This window comes from Canis lupus, chromosome 10 (genome assembly GCF_011100685.1).
Source record: "Canis lupus familiaris isolate Mischka breed German Shepherd chromosome 10, alternate assembly UU_Cfam_GSD_1.0, whole genome shotgun sequence".
Taxonomy (NCBI): Eukaryota; Metazoa; Chordata; class Mammalia; order Carnivora; family Canidae; genus Canis; species Canis lupus.
Genome location: NC_049231.1, coordinates 18,234,867 through 18,256,821, shown reverse-complemented (window position 1 = coordinate 18,256,821; position 21,955 = coordinate 18,234,867). Strand labels below are relative to the sequence as shown.

General features: G+C 54.5%; 1 protein-coding gene and 1 long non-coding RNA gene across 7 annotated transcripts in view; one reads left to right on the top strand and one right to left on the bottom strand.

Annotated features, from left to right (window-relative positions):
* Positions 1–1,780: 1,780 nt before the first annotated feature.
* LOC102156935 lies at positions 1,781–5,628 on the bottom strand. Of its 5 annotated transcripts, none has more exons than XR_005365155.1 (4): positions 5,501–5,628; positions 4,692–4,912; positions 3,856–4,035; positions 1,781–3,461 (listed from the first exon to the last, which is right to left on the bottom strand). It is a non-coding gene; the product is annotated as an uncharacterized LOC102156935 (long non-coding RNA). The 5 variants fall into 5 exon arrangements; XR_005365153.1 differs by lacking the exon at positions 5,501–5,628 and adding an exon at positions 5,284–5,459; XR_005365156.1 differs by lacking the exon at positions 5,501–5,628 and having other exon boundaries at positions 1,781–2,432; positions 2,540–3,461; positions 4,692–5,277.
* A 468-nt stretch (positions 5,629–6,096) lies between these two features.
* ZBED4 (zinc finger BED-type containing 4) overlaps positions 6,097–21,955 on the top strand; it is a 29,720-nt gene continuing 13,861 nt past the window's right edge. Inside the window, exons 1-2 of one of the 2 annotated variants that reach the window (XM_038550186.1) lie at positions 6,124–6,228; positions 21,426–21,689. The gene's annotated coding sequence lies outside the window, so the exon portion shown is untranslated. Of the gene's footprint in view, positions 6,229–21,425; positions 21,690–21,955 lie in introns of both variants that reach the window. The other variant, XM_038550187.1, reaches the window with a different exon arrangement.

Below are 21,955 nucleotides of genomic sequence, written 5' to 3'. Positions count from 1 at the left end.
TCAACACGGTATAGCTATGGGAATCAGGTCTGTGTGGTATTGGCAGAGGGAGAGACAGATCATAGGGAAATAGAGACCTTGGAAATAGACCCACACACACAGGCCCCACTGATTTTTTTAAAAAGATTTTATTTATTTATTCATGAGAGACACAGAGAGAGGCAGAGACACAGGCAGAGGGAGAAGCAGGCCCCATGCAGGGAGCCCGATGCAGAACTCGAGCCCATGACCCAGGGTCACGTCCTGGGTGGAAGGTGGCGCCAAACCTTTGAGCCACCCAGGCTGCCCAGTTGTACTGATTTTTGACAAATGAAAAGCATTTCAACAGAGGAAGATAGACTTTTCAAGACCGTACTGGAGCAACTGAATGCTCAAAGGGCAAGAAAGAGGGGAAGTAGGAGGAAGGGACTGGGGGGGGAGGAGGGGGAGAGGAGGAGGGGAAGGAGTGGAAGGGAGGGAGAGGGGGAGAAGAGGGAGTTGACAGGGACAGGTAAGAGGGGAAGGGGAATGTGGAAGAAGAGGGGAAGGGGGAGGGGAGGGAAAGGAGGGAGAAGAGGAGAGAGAAGGTGGAGGGGAAGAGAGGAGGGGAGGAGGGGGAAGGGGAGAGAAAGGTGGAGGGGAATAGAGGAGGGAGGAGGGGGAAGGGGGAGGGAAAGGAGGGGGAAGGGAAGGTGAGGAGGGAGAGGGGAGGGGGAGAGGAGGAGGAGAGGAAAGGAGAGGAGGGGGAGAGGAAAGGAGAGGAGGGGGAGAGGAAAGGGGGGGCGGGGGGGGGTGGAGAGGGAAGGAGCGGGAGGGCCATGCCGGGAAGCCCTGCGAGGAGCCTGGGGGGAGCAGGGGGCGGGGAGGGCACATCCGCGGCCACAGGAACTGGCCAAGCGCGGCAGGGACACAGAACGCGCAGCCCCGGGGTCAGGAGCCCAAACAGGCCGTCCAGGTCCACGCAAACCCCGCGGGCGGGTGGGAGGAGCCCTTCAACCGAGCTCGAGCGCGTGGGGAGGACGCACAGGGTCGGGCGGGGCGTGGTGCAGGCGGGGCCACCTGCCCACACAGCTTGGCGGCTGCTCTGAGGACCAGGGCGCAGCGGCCACGTGCCCGGGGCCGCGGGGTGGGGAGGACGTGGGCCCGCGTGGGCCGCGAGCGGAGGAGTCAGTGGGAACAGAGCGCGGGGCGACCCGGGGATGGGACGGGGCAGGAGCGGCCCTGCCAGCACCGGGAGGCTCCCGCGGCCAAGAACCTGCGGAAGGAGGGCCGCCCTGCCCGCGCGAAGTCGGAGCAGCAGCAGCCAACTGCGTGGGCATCCGCGCCCTGGCTGCGACCCTCCGACTCTCCCTTTGTTCACTTATTTTTAGATATTTTATTTTTTTGACAGGTGGGGACGGGAGGGAGAGAGTGTCAAGCAGACTCCGTGCTGGCACTGAGGCTGACACAGGATTCGATCCCACAACCCAGAGGTCATGACCTGAGCTGAAAGCAAGAGTCGGTGGCTCAACAGCCTGGCCACGCCGGCAGCCTCCCCACTGTTATTTTTTTAAAAAGGAATTAAAAGCCCATCAGTTGCTGTTGGGTAAAAGCAGCAAACACGTGAGGGGATCCTTGCAGTCCCAGGCGTCTGTCATGAGCTCTGCAACGTTTTCAATTAAAAAAAATCTCAAGAAAAAAAAAAAATCTCAGGGCAGTCCGGGTGGCTCAGCGTCTTAGGCGTGATCCTGGGGTCCCAGGATCGAGTCCCACGTCGGGCTCCCTGCATGGAGCCTGCTTCTCCCTCTGCCTGGGTCTGCAGGATCATTAATAAACAACTTTTAAAAATAAAGTAAAATAAAATGAATCTCAAAAAGAAAAAAAAATCTCACTGCGTTTCCTGAAGAAATAACGTGAGGGGCCCGGCAGGGCCTCAGGGCAGGCGGCTGCCCCGGGAGCGAGGTAGCCACCGCGGGGACCGTCCCCGTGCCCTGTGCCCCTGGGTGCGCAGCGCCCTGCAGCCTGAGAGCTGCACCAGTGCTGCGGGGCCCCGGGGTCACCCGCGTGAGGCCGTCCGTGGGGTGCACACGGCGCATCGAAGGGCAATACCTACAGTGAGGCCCTGTCTGTGTTCTGAGCCGCCAGCCTGGGTGTGAAACCGGGGCTGAGACACACAATGAGCTTGTTTTCCAAGTTGTCCCCCCTGGGGGGTGGGGGGGTGGCTGACGGTTCTCCCTGGTTCTTTATTTTGCTGTTGGCCGGGTGGTTGGGCGGGGGTGGGGGGGGGTGGGAATAGTATTCCTGTTAGGACCGGCTTGCTGGATCAAATACGGCGTGCCCAGTTAAATTTTAAACCCAGGTAGGTAATTTTTTAGTATGAAGCTGTCCGGTGCCACATTTGGGCCATATTGTTACTTTTACTTGCTAGATCTGGCAATCCTGGTTATGACCAGGAACTCCAAAGCCGTTTCCGCCTGGAAAATAAAGTGGAATCTGTTGCTGCTGCCGCAGGCAGGGTCACCGGGACAGGAAGGCCAGGGCTAGCGCGCACCCACCTGAACCCCAGGCACCCCCTTCTCACCAAGGAGGTGTCCTGGGCTCCGTCGGCTCCACCCAGCAGCAGACAGGGCTGCTCCCCCGGGATCCTCTGCCTCCATCTGTCTTCCTCCCGAGCAGACCCTCACGCCCCTTCCTGAGGGTCCCCTCCCAGCCTGCAGGGCATCCCCCTGCCCCGCCCCCATGCTGGTTCCTGCCCCAGGGCCTTGGCGCCTGATGTTTTCCGGGCGCAACCCAGTCACAGCCCCCCCCCCACCCCATGCCCCTGATGTGCTGAGGCTCCTCCTGGCAGGCTCCGCTAGAACTTGTCCCCGCTGTGTCCCCTCCGTTCTGTGTCCACGGAGGTCCTCGCTGCTTGCAGCGGCCCACCTGTGGCTACCGTCTGCCTCCATCCCTCACCAATTCCTGCACCTGTCCTGGGGCCCCACGGTGTCTGCCGCCGATGCCACAGCTCTCCCCACACCCTGAGTGGTCTTGGCAGTCATCCCCAGCTCTCCTTCACCCGCACCCCCCCTCCCCCGTCTATACCCCAGGGAGGGCCAAACCCCAGCGACACACCCAGGGGGTCCCCAGCCTCTTCCTTGTCCTGGCCTTCTCACCAGCAGGTATCTCCACCGCCGGGGCCTCCGATGGACAGGATCCGTCCCCCTCCGAGCAGAGGCGCAGGTCTGGGTGCTCCGGTGGATGTAAGTCCTCCCCACCTGCTTCACGCCACACTCCTGCTTCCCCCAGGTTGGGAAGGGAAGCCCGAGGTCTCAGCAGCAGGCCTGGGGCTGGCGGCTGGCACCAGGGGTGACTGTGCACCTACTCTGCGCCGGGCTGCCCCTGCCTGTTTCTGGCTGCATCACATGCCAGGCTGGCAGCATCCTACCGTCATCGTCCCCTCTACACCAAGACGGCACCCTGCTGGTGCAGCTCTGGGGTTCCAGGGCTGCGCAGCAAGCTTTCTGGAAGCAGAGAAGTGCAGGCTCTTAGAGCTCATCCAGCCCAAGAGGGGAAGGTCACGGGGCCCGAGTCCCCCAGACACCTCCACATGGCTCCATTAGGGGACTGGGGCTCTCTGGCCTGTAAGGGCACAGATGCCGCAAGGCTGGGACAGCACAGGGTCCCTCTTCCTGCGCGTCCTGGGGCAGCTGGAGCCTCCACTGTGGGCAGTGATCACCCCAGGAGGCTAGAGCAGTCCTAGGGCAGTAGTGATGGGGACACTGGGATGGGGGATACCCGGTGGGGGAATCACAGGGTGGGGGCTGGGGGTATTCTGGAGTACGGAGCCTTTGGGTTCACTGCTGCCAGTGCCCAGTGTATCCTGGCAGCTTGGTGTCCACCTGCCGCCACCTTCACCTCATGATCCCGCCAGTCTCCCAGGAGGGAGTAGAGTGCTCCTCAAAGATGTGGACACAGCTCTTCAATCGGGCCACCGCGCATCCTGACTCGAGAGGCGGTCCGTGTGTGCTGCTGCTGGCTCCACGGCTCCCAGCACTGCACTTCAGGGCTCCTCTGCCATTAAGCTATACGGCCACCCTGTGCAAACAGCAAAATCCCGCCCAGGAGGGGTCAGAGCCAGCCACACCTGGCTGGCCCTCAGGATGTGGACGGTGCGGGAGGGAGGGTGGACCTGGGAACGGTTGCTGCCCTTGTGCTAGGGGAACCTTTCCTGTCCACGCCTGGGCGTGGAGCCCTGGGGACACAACCACCTATCCTGCCAAGCCAAGGCTCAGGACGTGCTTGCTCTGTTCGTGCCGGGCATGGCCTCATCAGTGCACGTGTCAGAGAAGCGGCTGCTCGCCCAGAGCTTCTGCTGAGGTCGGGGAGGCTGGGCACCCGTCAGAGAGCAATGAAGTTGCAGGAGCCGGGAGGGGAGGGGCGCTACCTTAGAGGAGAGGGTCCAGGGGCCGCCCCAGCACAGTGGCATTTGGGCAAAGATCTGAGCGGGTGGGGGTGGGGGTGGGCAGGCAGTCAATTGAGGAAGAGCACTGCAGTTGGAGGAACAGCCAGGGCGAAGGGCCTGAGGTGGGTCGAGTGTAGCTGCAGCCAAGTCCTCCCTGGAGGGAGGGTGGTGTGGGCCTGGTCACCACAGCTGCGAGCACTCTGGCCTCGAGTGGCAGGGGAGCCCCCAAAGGTGTCTGGGCAGGCAGCACGGCAGGGGCTGTTCCTTCATCTAGGGCCGGAGTCCACACCTTTTTGCAAGCGGTTTGGTGGCACATACTCCTAGCTGCTGTGGTCACATGTTGCAAGTACTCCTCCACTCGGCCTGCGTGTTGCGAAAGCAGCTGCAGGCAGCGCTGCGCGATCGGGCTGGGCCGGGTCCCAGTGAACTCCATCAGGACGCTGACATTCGAATTTCATAGCATTTTCACAGGTCATGAAACCCTATTCTTATTTTGACTTTCCCCAGCCACTAAAGAGTGAGAAAATATGCTTAGATCGGGGCAATAAGAAAACCCAGACGAACCAAAGCCCACACACAGGTGGCCGGTTGGATTGGACTGTGGCCCTGGTGCATGCTGCCCCGCGCCCCCGCCTGTACCCAAAAATCACCGATACCCCGTGGCAGGCAGCACTCTGGGAGGCGCGATCCATCCGTGATAACAAAATATGTAAAGAGCCACCGCCTGCGGCCGCCGGGACAAGCAACAAGCGAGTGCATCGGAGAGGGCCCGCGGTCCGCAGTCACGGGGTCCCGCCAGCGCGGCCTGGCCCCTCGCCCGAGCGCGGACACGTGGCAGTGCGCACCTGCCCCGGGGCCCTACAGCCAGCTGTCCTCCGCACCTGGGTGACAGCAGGGCTCGGGTCCAGGCCGGGTCTGCGCCGCTCAGCTGCTCTGCACACCGTCCCACTGCTGCATGACCCGAGCCCCGGGCGCCCGCACCCATCCCCACCCGTCCCCATTCCGCGGCTGCCAAGAGCCCCAGGCCTGCGGCGCGGCCCCCACGGGGCTCCCGTTCTAATCCCTGGGGTGCAGGGGGCAGGCCGCGCGTGGAAGCACCTTATCGCCTTAGACTTAAGGGCTTAGATGCACCGGCGCGAAGGCGCAGCAGCCCTCGGAGCCCCCGGGCGCCACGGAGGACGCTCGCGCCGCGCCGCGCCGCGCCGGGGTAAGCGGGTCTGGGCGCGTCCTGCGGCCCTGGGCTCCCCGCCCCGCCCGCCCCGCCGCCGGGACCGCCGCACCCCGGGCCACAGCGGGCGGACCCTCCAGCCGCCCACCCGCCAGCGCGCCCGGACTGCGCCTGCGCCGAGGCCCGAGCCCAGGCCGGAGCGCGGAGTCTGCGCCTGCGCGGGAGGGAGGCCGAGGCCGGGCGCGGGGACCAGGCGGGCGTGCGGAATCTGCGCCTCTAAGGCCGGTCCGCACCAGCCCGGGGCTGGGGACCGCGCCTGCGCGGCCGGCCCGGCCCGGGGGCGTGGCCGCGCCTGCGCGGTCGGCCCGGCCCGGCGGAGGGCGGGAGACGGCGCGTGCGCGTTGGGCCCGGGCTCGCCCCGTCCGCCGCGCCTGGGTCCCTGGGGCCGCCCGGCCCCGCCCCCGGCCCCGCCCCGCGCCGCGCGGGGCCCTGGGAGGGGCGCAGCGTCCGGCGGCGTCGCGGGCGGCGGGCGGCGGCGGCGGCGGGAGGGGCCGGCGGGGGCAGACAAAGCCGCGGCTAATGAATGGGAGCGCCCGCCCGCGCCGGCCGTCGTCCGCAGGAGGGCGGGAGCCGCGCCGCCCGGAGCCCCGCGGCCGCGGTGAGTGTGCGGCGGGCGGGCGGGCGGCCGGGGCTTGCGGCTCGCCGCGGGCTGGCGCCCCGGGCCCGGCCGTCCTGGCGCGCGGCGGGGTCGGGGTCGGGGTCGGGGTCGGGGGTCGCGGCGGGGGCGGGGGCGGCCGGGGGCGCGGGCCGGGGCGCCGGGGGGCGGGGCGGGCGGGCGCGGCCTCCGGGGGCCCGGACCCCGCCCGCCCCCGCCCCCGCCCCGGGCCCCCGGCTGACAGCTGGCGCGCGGCGGGCCGGGCGGGCCGGGCTGGTCGGGCCCGGGGCGCGCTCTCCGGGCGGCGGCGGCGTGTGGACAAAACACCCCGAGTGCTGGAAGTTGGGGCGGGGGGCGGGGGCGCGACCCCGAGGCCTCCCCAAGCCCCGGCCGCCGCCGCCGGGCCGCGCTGCAGGTGGGTTCGCTGCTCCGCGCTGCTTCCAGGAAGAGCCCGCCGACGGCCTCGGTTAAATGTCTCAGGAAGCACATGCCGCGGAGGCTCGCTGGCCCGTCTCGGCGCCGCCGCTGCATCTCGTGAACACGATGCGAATCACCCGCCCCGCGCAATCGCACCTGGTCGGGATCGCAGCTGCTCCCCCCGCCCCCGCCCTCCTCCCGGCGCCCCGGGGACCCCCGCACCTCCCTGCAGCCCTGCGAGCCGCTCTCCAGCCAGGACACCGCTGCTCTCATCCTCCTCTTTGTATAAAAAAAAAGGGAAGTCGTTTGTTTTGAAGTTAGCTCCATCTGCATCAAGTGCACAGCCTTTAAAAAATCCACTTTAGACTTCAGTGAGGCTGGTTTGCCAGAGCAGGGGCACCCTTTGCGACTTTTTATATAGGAATATGAATGTTTGTTGTTTTGGTGGTGATTAAAAAAATTAGGAGACTTGAAAGGATTTAGTTGAAGTTTCTAGGTAAATACTACGAATAAGCCACATTTCGGGGTTTTTGTAGAAAGATTTTGTTTATTCATGAGAGACCCAGAGAGAGAGGCAGAGGGAGAAGCAGGCCAACACAGGACTCGATCCCGGGACCCCAGGGCTACCCCCTGAGCTGAAGGCAGATGCTCAACCACTGAGTCACCCCGGGCGTCCCCTAAATTTCAATTATGGATTGATTTTGGTCAGTAAGCAAAGCTGCCTTTTAAGAGGAAAGTGCGAGCAGGAGTTGGGCTCTGCCTTGAAGTCTTCTGCGGGACGTTGGTGCAAGGACACATGCCTCCTAAAAGCGTTATGCAGGTCCTATCTCCCTGTCGTCCTTTACATTTTCTCCAGAAGACGTAGCACAAGGTAAGATGTCTTCTGTGAATCTTCTCAACGTTTCAAAGGACACGGTTAATCCCCGTGTATTGGAGGACAGCTTGGACTCTTATTCTCCCTGACAGGTGATTACCTGACAGCCGCCCCCTCCCGCACACACTGGTCTGGTTATTCCTGATATTTTGGACCTGAAAGCTCTGTTCTTTAACATTACAACGTGCAAATCAGGAGGTTTGTGAGTAACTCATGCTGTGGAAAGAATGTTGTAACAGGGGAGAAAGATTTAAAGTGAATTGTGAGGGCAGTGGCTTGAATTCCACGTCTGTGCCATGGAGCCGATGCAGGGTATTCAGAGAGCGGAGGAACCGGGTGTCCTGTCCAGCACAGAGTAGGGTCGGGACAGTGAGCAGAACGGGGAGGTGCAGCTGTCGCAGCAGGAGGAGCCGCGATCGTGGTCAGTGCCGTGTGGTCTGCGCCCAGCCCCAGCTCCTTCAGTTGGTGAACTCCGGTCTGATCCCCCCCCTCCCCCCCCCCCTGCCCACGCGGTGGTGATGATTACCTCCAAGGGGGGAGCAGCTGGGTGATGCTGGCATCCGAGCCTCCAGTGGCTCTGGTCTCCAGCGTTCTGCTTCCTCCTGAGCTGCTCTGCACAAAGCACAGAGCTGCGGGTCTTCGGCTGTCGTTCTTCTAACGACGATTTGGTTTTTCAGGCACTATTTAAATCCCAGGGCCTGAGAGCGTGAGCTGTAGGAATCTGTTATTTACGCTCTGTTCTTAGCAAATCTAGCTGCATAGTGTCACAGTGCGCCCCTGGTCCTGATGACTGTAGTGTCTGCAGTGTTTGGACTCACGGATGTGCCGTCCACGCCCCTTCCAGGGGCTGGCCCTCTTTACACCCCCCTTTCCTGCTCTCCTCCCTCACCCCACTTCCCTTCCCCCGGTGTCTCTCCATTCGGAGATGGCTCAGATCACTTCCTCATTAATTACTTGGTGATGTGCTCCGGGTGGTTGATGTTCTGGAAAGCATTGCTGCGAGAAAGCTAGCGCCTTTCCTTCTCATGCTGCCTGTTTTTGAGGCAAGAGGTCCTGGAGGAGACAGGTGCTGGACTCAGGATCCTGGCCTCTTGCTCTGTACCCAGCACAGGCCTACCTGCTGAGGGCAGCCCAGCCTACCTGCTGGGCGCAGCGGTGGTTTGTAAAAGGTGGCCTTGACCACAGGGAACCTAAGCCTGATGCTGGGAATAGACTTAAGCCAGAGATAAAGGGCCAGCCAGTTCTTCCAAGGAAAATTCAGGCAGGTGCGAGCAGAGGTGGTGAGCAGAGTCTGTTCGAGAAGTGTGTTCCAGGAAGACCCTTTCTCGGGGAGTCCAGCCTGAGGGGCCTGGGCCACAGATGGAGGCCCTAGGGAAGAAGCGGCAGAGAGGCTAGCCCCACTGCTTGAGCCCGAGCCCTGTGGGTGCCTCCAGGTCCGCAGCAGCCTGTGCTCCTGAGGGGCACCTGCAGTGCAGCCCTTCCCGGCACTCACCCACCGCTGACAGCGGCCTGGGCCTGGGGTGGGCGGGCTGTCCCCTGCCGGCCCACCTTGGGGTTCTCCGTGTGACCGTTCCTTGATCTGGACCGAGTGCCCCTGGCCCCCTGCACCTGCTCTGTCCTGCTTCACTGCCCTCACGGACGTGAGGGGCCGTGTTTCCATCCAAGGCCACCACTGGCTCATCTGCCCCTGATGGTCTGCTCACTTGCCAGGCGAGGGAGCAGCAGCGGGAGCGCTGAGCTCTTCCGGGAGAGCTCCGGTTACTCTGTCACAGAGGCTGTGATCCACATCCTGTAAGTAAAAGGACACTCTAAAAGTCTTGGTAGCTTCCAACCACAGCAGCAATTTCTGACCTATTCCTCGTGGGACTGCCCCATCCCCATGGGAAAAGGTAGGCAGGCAGGGTGCTGCTGTTGGGTAGAGGGGACCCACAAAACGAGTGAGCAGAACCAGCAAATAGCCCCGGTCTGTGACCCAGAACATTTCAGGGACAGAACGGAGACCAGCTGACCTTAGCATGGGCTGTTTGCTTGCTTTGGAATGTGCTTTGTTTCCAAGGTAGCCTTATCGTGATTTCTGACCACATCTCATGGAAACGGCTCTGGTTCTGGGTTTCTGAAGTTTAACCCATCGCAGCGGTCCCTGGCTCTTGGTTCTGTGTCCCTTCAGGGCGCAGCCGGCCCTGGGTTCTAGTTTTCCTTTGTGTGAGCACAGTGGCTCTTGTGGAACTTCTTCTGGCTTCGAGGTGCTTGATGCTCTGGCCACACCCCAAGGCTGTGTTAGTTATGCCTACGCACACTCAGGATGTGTGAAAGGTACTCTCAGACGGAGGCCAGATCTTAATTTATGACCCTGCTGGGAAGACTGTTGTCTCCAAGCGGGAACCAGGCGGCAGTGTCGCTGTGGCTCACTGACTCATTGAGAGCATGTGAACCTTGAGTTGGACACAAGTGTGCTTCAGGGTTTTAAACGTATGAATTATGAAGTTTCTAACTTACAGAGAGCGCTGGTCGGAGTCACCCTGACCGCTATCTTCTGCCCAGATGCTGCTTGCTGAACTTTTTCAAAGGAAATCGCAGATACTCACCCCTAAATGTCCTTTTCTCCAAAGAAGAGGCAGGTGGGGACTGTTCTATAGGACCAGCACATGGTGCCCGACGACGTCTAGGATGGGGACAGGGATGTCTTGGCATCACCCGGGCCAGTCCCCGCTCCCATCTCCCTACTTGGCCCCAGTCGTCTTTGGTAGCCCATTTCTCCAAACCAGAATCTGGTTTAGGTCATTATTTTGTCTCTTTAAGTCTCTTTTCTTCGGGAGTAATGTCCGCCCACCCAGTTGTTTCCATGACATTGACTTTCTGAAGAGACTAGGCCTGCGAGTGCCCTGTGTTCTGGATCTGGTTTGCCAGTGTCATCTGACCTGTTCCTCTGCTCCGCGCTCCCCACCCCCCAACTGCTCGCCCCTATGCTGGGATCTGATGGCAAGAGGTTTGATGGGCAGCAGGCGACACATGTTCACAGAGGTGATGCTGTGTGCTTCCTGCCACACCACTCTCGGAGGCTGTCCTGCTTCGGATGCCAGCTTCCCTGTGTTCTTCTCTGTGTGCCCACATTGGATGTCCTGAGTAGGCAGGACCGATGCTGGACCCGCCCCCTTCATCCCCACTCATCAGGGAGCAGCGCTCAGGGCATTTAGCTTCACTGTGGCAAAAGCTTTGTTTTCCCTTTTTCTTTCTTGAATATCGGTGCAGGGTCATGGATTTTTATGTATTCATTACATTTGGGTCTATTAAAGTCTTCTGTGTGTGTTTTGATGTTCACACGGTGTAGCTGAGCAGGTTGTAGCTGAGCAGCTGGGCGCCCCGCTGAGCGGGCTCCTGTCCTCCCTCCATCATTCTGAGAGCACTTCCCTGGCTCCTTTCCCACCTGCCAGCAGCAATTGCTCCAGAGCGCTATGGTCCCTTTCTGTGCAGAAAAGTATTTGGAAACTAAGGGCTCAGTGGTGGTGTGTTCACTGTGTTTGCGTATTATTGCTGCTGTAAGGACCCAGCTGATGGACAGAAGTAGGGAACTTTTTTTTAAAGCATTGTCAGTTCATACTGATATATATATATATATATTTTTTAAAGATTTATTTATTCATTTATTTATGATAGACACAGAGAGGGAGAGAGGCAGAGACACAGGAGGAGGGAGAAGCAGGCTCCATGCAGGGAGCCCGACGCGGGACTCGATCCCGGGGCTCCAGGATCACGCCCTGGGCCAAAGGCAGGCGCTAAACCGCTGAGCCACCCAGGGATCTCCATACCGATATTTTTAATGCAAGTTTGAAATTATATGGATTTACTTAATTTCTTTGATTTAAAAAATTTATCTTTTCCTTATCCTGAAAATCTTAATTCTTACTGTCATTGGCATAATTATTTGTTCTATGTTCAAGTATATGTAAGAGGAGATACCTAGGTGGCTCAGTGGTTGAGCATTCGCCTTCAGCTCAGGGCGTGATCCCAGGGTCCAGGGATCGAGTGCTACATTGGGTTCCCCAAAGGGAGCCCGCATCTCCCTCTGCCTGTGTCTCTGCCTCTCTATGTGTGTCTCCTGAATAAATAAATAAAATATTAAAAAAAGAAAAGAAAACAAGTATACGTAAGATAGGGTGTAAAATTACAGTACTGTGTCACTACTACTAATGGGGCTCCTTAGCAAAGTTTAAGGCACTTTGGTGTTTGTTTTTAAGATTTTATTTAAGTATCTCTACACCTGTGCGGGGCTCAAACTCAGACCTCGAGATCTAGAGTTGCAGGGCAAGCTCCGAGCCCCAGGCCCCACGATGGAGCCAGCAAGGCGCCCCCAGGGTGCTTGTGTTCTTGGTGCATCCTAAGTTGACTATGGATAAAGTACTGTGTTTGACAACAAGCCTCTTGATGAATATTCTTTTGTCTGTGGTTATGTTGCCTATTTTATATACAGTTAGTTTTTTTTCGTTTCAGATTTGGAATTTTTAAATTTTATGTTCAAAATAGTTACATGGCTCAAAAGTCAAAGTCATATGAAAGATAGCAGAAATCTTACATCCCTGTTTCCTCCACTTTTTATAGGCAACTGTTTTTATTTCTGTTTTTCCTGCAGAAATTCTGGTTTCCTCTCTCATCTGTCATAAAAGGTAGCAAGTACGGTTTCCTCTGTGCCTGCCTCTGGCTTCTGTGTTCCCGGCCTTCCTGGAGGGTGGTTTTCCAGCTTTGACTGCCCCACCACAGTGGCTCCGGGGGCACGTGTTGTTTCATACTCGGGGTCCCCTGGGTGCGGGGATGTGATGTTAGTGCCCTGCTACTCAGAGCCTCGGGGTGGAGGGTGTTCCCAGTTCTGGGTCTTTGCCAGCCTGACCCAGGGAGACCTGATGTTTTAGAGTAGTGTTCCTTTAATAGGCTTTGATTTCGATGTAAAAAATGGAAAAATATATTTTAAATCAGATGTGTTTGGTAGCCAGAGCGTTTGTGATCGTGACATAGACGCTATGTTCTGGAAGTCAGCGAGGGCTGGCCTGCCCCCTGCGCCGCCACTCCTGCCTCCGCGTCGGAGTCGTCGAAAGATGGTTTCTTTCATTCTTTCAATAAAAAATAAGTCGATTTTCCAAGTGAGAACATTGCCATGCGTTTTACCATTTCTAGCCTATGGAAAGGATCCTCTGATTAGCTCCCTTTTACTTTTTGGTATTTTTCTGTTTGAAACTAAAAGTACGATGGAGTCCAGGGACTTTGGTTTGGGGTGCCTTCTTTCCGTGTCCCGGGCTCTCGTCCTAATTTGGGATCTCTGCGCTTACCGTCTGAGCACAATAGGATTTCTTCATCGCTGTGGTGCCCAGCATCCAGGGAGCCCTCGGGGTGCAGAGAGCTGGGGCGGCCACCTGTCCTGGGGGAGCCAGGCTGCGAGGGCAGCAACGACGTTGGTTCCGGAAGGCTCCTGTGTTTTCCGCAGTGTCCTTGATTACACTATTTCTGTTTGCTGGAGAGTCGAGTCAGAACCAGGGCCGTAACTAGTTCCAGATGCCTTCCAGGGAAATCCTCTTCAGAGTTTTGGGGTAGGTGGCAAAAACCAAATTATTCTTTACACATATGTTAAAATTATCAAAACTGCCATAGTAACATAATCCTTTTGTGGTTTGAAAACCAAAGATAACTTGCTTCTTTTTTTTCTTTAATTTGTGCTGAAATAGTAGGCAAATATTTTCTGTAGTAGTTAACTGCTAGATCAAATGACAGTATTTTTCCTAAATTAGCAACATCATTGCTATTTATGATTATGAAATAATATGAACAAAATTAGCAAAGTAATAGAGAAATGTAGAAAGTCGAAAGTGGAAGTCTTTCATGATTATTGCAGTTAAGTTTCATACACCCTTCAGGACATATATGTCTGGATACACGCTTACACCCAGGGCATCTGGGCCACCTCTCCTCTGCCATGCGGGCCGCCATGGGGGCGCTCCCTCCTACTCAGGTGGGACAGGTGCATTGGGGGCCGCTCAGGTGGCTCTGCCGAGGGATGCCTAGATGATTTCCAGCTTTTAACTCTTTTATTTTTATTTATTTTTTTAAGATCTTATTTATTTCAAAAAGAGAGTGAGCGTGCACACGTGAGCAGGGTGGGGGGTAGAGGGAAAGGGACAAGCAGATGCGGGGCTTGATCCCACGAGCCTGAGGTTTTGAGTGGAGCTGAAATCCCACCCAGGCGCCCCTTATCTCTTACTGTGAAGCATCGCATACATGCAGAGAAGTGCTCATCTCAGTGAATCGTCACCAGGTCAAGAGATGGAAAATTGCCCCTGTGCCCCCATCCCCCCAACCCTAAAGTTAATAATTTTGGCAGCTTGTACCACTGTTGTTCATATCCCGGGATCCCGCAGTGTGTGTTCTTTCTAGCTGGATTGCTGGGTATGATGGCAGTTTCTCTACCTTCATTGCTGTAGGATATCCCGCTGCGTGGACCTATCGCAGCAAGTGTGTGTAGTCGGCAGCCAGCCCTTGACCGTTGTGAACGCTTCCATGAACCTTCCTGGGTTTGTCCTTCTTTGCACATCAGCAGCATCTTGGTTGTGTGACCCCGATTGGTCATGGGATGATACTGTATGTGGAGTTCAGTCTTACCAGGTGCTAGCGAGCGCACCCCAGTGTGGTGGTGCAGGCCTTCACCGGTGTTGTCGGGCCGGAGTATGTGCGTGTGTGTGCACGTGCGCGTGCATGTAGCCATCTGACAAGGCATACGTGATTGTGGCTTTAATTCATATTTCCATGATTTTTTTAGCTGCTTAATATTAGTGTAGTCTGATTTGTCCATCTTCCCTTGATAATTCTATTTTGCTCTAAATCAAGATTATAAGAGTATTTTTTCATTGTAATTTTTATTGTTTTCTCTTTATTTTTTTAATTTTTAAAAAAATGTTTATTTTTATTTTTAAATTATTTTTATTTATTCATGAGAGACACACAGAGAGAGGCAGAGACACAGGCAGAGGGAGAAGCAGACTCCCTGCGGGGGCCCCATGTGGAACTCGATTGCAGGTCCCAGGATCACAACCTGAGCCGAAGGCAGACGCTCAACCACTGAGCCACCCAGGGATCCCCAAGCCTTTTTAATTTTAAGGTATAGCACAGACACAGAGACTGTGTGAAGTAAATGTATAGCTTGAGGGGTTATTATATAAGGTGGATGTCTTTGTGATCATCACTTGGGTGAAGAAATAAACTTTTGCTGGCCCCAGAATCCTCCCCTGTATCCCGTCCCTGTCCTGTGTCCCTCCTGACGTAACTGGTGACCTCACCCTTAGCACAGTTCCTTCCTTCATAGTTTGATGACCCCATCGCGTCCCTCCAAATAGGAGTTAGCGTTCCCATGTTTATTCAGAAGCTGTTGTAGTATTATCTGTAGCTCCCCGCTAGCCCCCGTGAAGTTTTTCGCAGTCAGACTTGTGTTTCTCCCCGTCGAGACTTTGCTGATGGCAGTCCTCCAGTGTACTTTGATCTGTCTTTGGTTTCCTTGAAATCCATCCTTGGATATAGAGGTTTGATAAGATTTGGGTTTGGCCTCTGGTGAGACTCCCTCACAGGGTGTCGTGTTGAGGACGCGCCTGTGTGTGGTGTCTCTTTTTTAAAATAGGCCCCATGCCCGGCATAGAGCCCAGAGTGGGGCTTGAACTCACAACCCTGAGATGAAGACCTGAGCTGAGATGGAGAGTAGAACACTCACCTCGCTGAGGCGCCCAGGTGCCCCTGGTGTCTCTCCTGTGTGATGCCGGGAGCCAACAATGCCCAGACATACAAGCGTTTATTCATAACACGTTATAGACGGTGACGTTGTGATGTTCTGGCCGAGCGGCTGCTTCCGTGTTCCTGAGCTGGACTCCCGTAAGGGGGAGCTTTCGTCATTGGTACCTGGGTCTGTAGTGCTTGCAGGACACCCCAGGTAAAAATGCTTGATTCTTCTCTTTACCAGTTTTCAAAATAATGAATCACTTTTCTGTCATCCTCCAAAGGTGACCCACTGAGGTTATGAACTCAGATTTTAAACATATTGGGTGAATTTTAAAATCTTATTCACGGTCTCCGTTTGTGTTGAGATTGTGTCATGTTTGGGCAGCAGGGGTCTCTGTAAGCTGGCGCTGCACACTTTGGACACAATCTCAGCTCGTTCCCAAAGGTCCCTTGCTCTCTGGTGTGCGACGATGCCCCAGCGTGGCATGTGCTCTTCCCGCCCCAGACCTGGGGGAGCCATTCTGCAGGGGGCCCTGTCTGTTTTAAGGGGAAATGGTGTACAGAAGCACGATCTGTCCATGAGGGACACTCAGTGCTGTTGGATCGGTGGTGGTTTCTGGATCTTTGCGGTGGACAAAGCCAGGGTGTGTACTCTGACCACAGGCAGTAACGTTGTTCATTGGACCTTTTGTACGTTATGTCCCCACCTCCCTTGTCCACAGGAGCCCAGGTTCTCTAGGGCGGAGGACAGGAGAGCACCAGGCCATCACTAATTGCTCGTTTACGGTCTTGTCGCTGCGGGTGTCACTCTCTCGGGCTGGCACCAGCAGTGACACTACCCCATATCATGACTCAGCAGTTACTGTTTGCATCAGACCTGCCGTCCCTCCGTCCTCCAGTCATTTCAGAGCCTAGCGCATCTCTCCCAGAAACCCTTGTGAGCCTTAGCTCTGCCAGGAAACCCACGCTAAAGGCTCATGCCTGACTTCTGGTTCAGATATCTTCTCTCCTGGGGTTCTCGGAAGGTCGCACGGAAAATACTACCTGAATTCTTATGTCGATAATAGCTTTTATGTGTCCTTTGTACTTGAAAGTCAGTTTGGTTGTAAAGTCTTCAGTTCACATTTTTTTCCTTCAAAAACCTTAAATACTATTTTCTTGTCTTCCAGCATAAAGCATTGCTGTCAATCAAACACATGGTAATTTTCTTTTCTTTTCTTTTTTTTTTTTTTTTTTTTAAGATTTTACTTATTTACTTGATAGAGAGCACGAGCAGGGGAACAACAGAGGGAGAGGGAGAAACAGACTCCTCAAGGAGCAGGGAGCCCAATGCGGGACTTTATCCCAGGACCCTGAGATCATGATTTGAGCTGAAGGCAGATGCCCAACTGATGGAGCTCCCCAGGTACCCTGTAAATTTGCTTTCTTTACTGTAAAAATGACTTTTCTTTCTTTTTTTTTTTTGCCTGAACAGCATTTTTGCCATCGTTCAGCATAGATTTGTCCTCCACACGGCATGTTCTATCATTATGGGGCTCCACAGAAGGTTTTTAAGTTTTTACTTTCTATTCCCTGGCTTTGTCCCCTCCACTTTTGTGAGTCAGGGAGGTGTTCTGATTATGTGTGTGTTGGATCTTCTTTACGTCTTTTCCATTCACCTCTCTGGGGTCTTTTTTATTAAAAAAAAAAAAATTATTTTCCTCTTCTGTTTCTCTTCAGTAATCAGTTGTGGAGTTTATTTGTTCCCATGGTGCTTCTAGCTTCATGTTTATTCTCGAAAAACTATTTTACTTTTATTTCTCATGTTTTCCTAGGACCCATAACATCATTTCAGTGTTCTTCTAGCCTCACTTAGGTTGTCCTTTTGTATTATTTTTAAATATTTTTAGCCTCTTTTGAAAGAAGTTGCAGTTTTCATATGGTTTAATTTGAGGTTATGATTTCTGATGTTTCATAATCTGTGGAGATGCTTTCTGCTCTTCATTATTTTTTCTCTTATCTTTTTGTGAGATTTGACCTTAATTATTTCTGCTGCTTATTGTATTCATTTTCTGGTGCTGTTTTAATAAACTGAGTGGCTGAAGACAACATACCTTTGGAGGTCAAATCTGAGATGGGTCACGCTGGGGTGTTTCCAGGCTCTCTTTCTTTCTGGAGGACATCAGAAAGATGTCCTCTGCCAGTGGGCTCCTTCCTCAGTCTTCAAAGTCAGCAGCACCACATTGTGTGGGTTCTTTTTTTTAAGGTTTTATTTATATGAGAGAGAGCACATGCATGTGCATGAGTGGGGAGGGGCAGAGGGAGAGGGAGGAGCAGACTCCCCGCTGAGCAGGGAGCCCGACCCAACCTGGGACTGGATCCCAGGACCCTGAGCCAAAGGCAGACGCTTAACCGACTGAGCCACCAGGCGCCCCAACATGGCCCTTCTCCTGATGGCATCACCCCCTGTCTCTCTTCTGCCTCCTGCACTGTAAAGACCCTGTGATCACATTGGGGCCCCCCAAATAAGCCGGGGTAATCTTCCCTAATTCCACATGCAGCCTGATTAATAATTCCTCCTGGCCGTGTAACCCAGCATACTCCCAGATGTCAGAGTTAGGACGTGGCCTTCTGACGGGCCGTTATTCTGTCGCTTTTATATTTATTTGATGTTAGTGGGTTTTTTGACATGTAAGGAGATACAACCTAGCAACTTCTAGCTTCATGATGCTTCCTTGTCCTGTGAAAACTGTGGGGCCTCCTTTGTGTATGTGGTGACCAGTAGCTCGTCCTTGCTGCTGCTGTCGGGCTTTGGGTCCAGGTGATGTGGCCTCTTGAGCTGAGCTGGACAGCGTCATAGCCTTTTCTGTTTTCAAAGAGTGTGTGGAGAAGCCATAGTATTTCTCCTGTAAATGTTTGAAACAGTTCACCAGTGAAGCCATTGGGGCCTACGATTTTCCTGTGGAAAGATTTGAAATCACTAATTGGATCTTTGTACTTATTTATAGGGTCCATTCTGGTTTTCTTTCTTCTCAAGTCACTTTCCCATTGTCCATGAGTTGTTGAGCTTGTTGGTATGTAGTTGTTCATAGTATTTTTTATATTTCACTCAATTTGTGAGGAATCAGTGCTAACATTCCCACATTTTCTCAAACTTTGTCTTGTATTCTTGGTTAATCTAGCTAAAGATTTGTCAGTTTTCACAATGTTATAAAAGAACCAGTTTTTGGTTTTGTTGATGTTCTGTATCACCTTTCTGTTTCTCATGTCACTAATATCCATTCTAATCTTTATTATTGCCTCTTTTCCTGCCTTTTTTTCTCCAGGGTTTTTGTTTTGTTCTGTTTTTTGTTTTTGTTTTTACGGTTAATGTTTGTTTGTTTTTTTAACATATAAAATATGATTTCAGATTTTAAAAAGTTTTTATTTAAATTCCAATTAGTGGGACACCTGGGTGGCTCAGTGGTAGAGCGTCTGCCTTCGGCCCAGGGCTTGACCCTGAGGTCCCAGGATTGATACCTACCGGGCTCCCTCCAGGGAGCCTGCTTCTCCCTCTGCCTGTGGCTCTGCCTCTCTCTCTGTGTTTCTCATGAATAAATAAATAAGATCTTTTAAAAAACAAATATAAATAAATTCCAGTTAGTCGGGGCACCTGGCTGTCTCAGTGTTTGAATGTCTTGGCTCAGGTCATAATCCCAGGGGTCCTGGCATTGAGTCCCACATCAGGCTCCCTGTTCGGGGGAGTCTGCTTCTTCCTCTCCCTCTGCTGCTACCCCTACTTGTGTGCACTCTTCTCTCAAATAAATAAATAAAATAATAAAAACATTTTAAAAAGATAAATTCCAGTAAGTTAATATACACAGTGCACTATTAGTTTCAGGTGTACAACATAGTGAATCAACACTTCAGTATGATTTTAGGGTTTTTTTGTGGCCATCCACGTGCACTTGAAAAGAATGTGTATTCTATGGTTTTGGATGGAATGCTTTGAAGAAATGCTTTACATTATTGATTTGAGGCTTTTCTTTTCTAATATAGGCATTTCAAAACTATACATTTTTTCCTGAGCACTTCATCATCTTATAAATTTTGATGTGTTATGTTACTTTCATTTGGATGAAATGAAATTACTTTCTAATTTCTCTTATTTCTGACACATGGATCATTTAGAAATATGCTTTTAGGGCAGCCCCAGTGGCACAGCGGTTTAGCACCTCCTGCAGCCTGGGGTATGATCCTGGAGACCCTGGATCAAGTCCCACGTTGGGCTCCCTGCGTGGAGCCTGCTTCTCCCTCTGCCTATGTCCTCTGCTTCTCTCTCTCTCTCTCTCTCTCTGAATAAATAAACAAATCTTAAAAAAAAAGAAAAAAAGAAATGTGCTTTTATTTCCAAATATTTATTGATCTCTCAAATTTCCTTCTGTTACTGTTTTATAATCTAACTGCCCTATGGAGAAAGGACATACTTGTATAGTTTCAGCCCTTTTAAAATGTAGTAATGCTTGTTTCCTGGCCTAGCGTGTGGTGTTTTGTGTGCAGGTGAGGGAGGCATGGGTGGGGTGGTTGTTGGTGCAGGGCGGTGGACGGCACTGGCCCGTCTTCTGCAACCCTGCTGGCCTCCCATCCGCCTGTTGTGGCTGAGCTGCCTTCAGGTTTGCTGGTCCTTCTGCCTGCTTCTGAAGCCCTCTCCTGAGTGTCCCCCTTGTAACTTCTGCATTTCAGCATCATGATTTCTGCTTGGTTCTCTTCTGCAATTTTTCTGTCTGTATTGCTATTTATTTGGTGAGACACGATATTCTTTGTTTTATATGTTGTCTTTATACACCATTTCCTTTAATTTAGCCAACACATTTCTTTTTTTTTATTTTAATTTTTATTTATTTATGATAGTCACAGAGAGAGAGGGAGAGGCAGAGACACAGGCAGAGGGAGAAGCAGGCTCCATGCACCAGGAGCCCGATGTGGGATTCGATCTCTGGTCTCCAGGATCGCGCCCTGGGCCAAAGGCAGGCGCCAAACCGCTGCGCCACCCAGGGATCCCAAGCCAACACATTTCTAATGCCTGATTTAAAGTCTTTGTCTAGTAAGTCCAACATCTGGGCCCGCTCAGGGACAGCTCCTGTGGACTGTTTTTTTTCCCCTGTGTATGGGCCATGCTTTCCTGCTTTTGTCATACTTGGTTTTGTTGAAAACTGGACATCAGATCATCCTCCCCTTTGTGTTTGGTGTTATTGCTGGAATCTTGTTTTGTTGTAGTCTGTTTCTCCTGTGGCTTTCTTTCTTTCTTTTTTTTTAAAGATTTATTTATGATAGACGTAGAGAGAGAGAGAGATACAGAGAGACAGAGACACAGGAGGAGGGAGAAGCAGGCTCCATGCAGGAAGCCCAAACTGCTGGGTGTGCCGTCTGGCCAGGGGCTGCGTGTGCGGGTGTGCCTCCGACCTTGAGCCCCTAGCCCTGTCCTCCGGCCTGTGCTCGCAGCAGTGCAGGGGCAGTGGGGGCGGGGTGGGGCGGGGGGGTGCAGGTGCTCCCTGGGCTGTGCGCCCTTCCGCATGGGCGCGTCCTCCTGGCTCCCTGGGAGTTTGCCAGAGCAGCTCAGAGCCCCCGTGGGCGTCTTGGTTCCCGGGTGTCCCTCCGACCCCTCCCGGGCTCTTCCTGGCCTGCCGGGTCGTAGCTGCCGGCGCTGTGCCGCAGAAGGCGGAACTGCTTGTTCCTGGAGCTCCCGGGGAGCGGGCTCTCCTCCCCGCAGGCTCTCGGGCCCGTCTCGTCATGGCTGTGGCCTGTGAATGCGGCTTTTCTGGGCCTGGGACGAAGGTCAGGAGGCGGCAGTGCAGTGGCAGGGACTTCGTGTGGCCAGGAAGGTGGCAGGCCCGGAGGCACGGCCTTTCCTGAGCCAATGCCCCTCGCGCAGTTGTGACTGGCCCCTTGCCCCTTGCCCCGGGCCCTCCCGGCCCTTCCCTCCGCTGCTTCGCCCCCCTGCCACTGGCCCTCTCGGTTTCCAACCAATCCCGGTTGCTCGGGGTATCACACGCCCACGGCGGCCACCCCCACACCCACCTGACCCCACACGGGCCCTGACGCATGCTTGGCTTGTTCTCTGTGCTTTTATTTGGGACTGAAGGAAACCCCTCGCTGGTCTCGCCTTGGCCTTGCTACCCTCCTGAGGGGGCCCTTGCTCTTCTAGTTCTGTGCCCTTCCCACCGGGAACAAGTGGACCCAGTTGTGTTTGAAATGCAAGCAAGAGCCACCCTCCAAGGAGGCTGCCCAGGACACCTGCCCAGGACTGGCCCTGGGACGCCTGCCCCAGGACTGGCTCCGGGACGCCTGCCCCAGGACTGGCTCCAGGACACCTGCTCAGGACGCCTGCAGGGCTGCCTGCCTGCGGCCCGAGACAAGCCCATGCAAACCGCTGTCTCCACATCTCCACAGCGGAAGCTCGCTCCTCCAGGTAACGGATGCTTAGCACTCAGAAACTACCTTCTGGGTATCGTAGGACTTAGCGAATAAGTACCTCTTTCAAGGCTAGGGGGAACCCGAGTTCTCACTGTTGCAGAGACAAGTTCCAGATATGGACAAAGGGAGCGGCCATGACCCTGGGACATGGGGTTGAGACGGGAGGTGCCGGGGTGAGCGTGCTTTTCTGTCACGGCGCATGTGCGTGTAGCTGTGCGTGCGTATTGATGGTTTTAACGAATTCCGCTGGGCGAGCCCGGG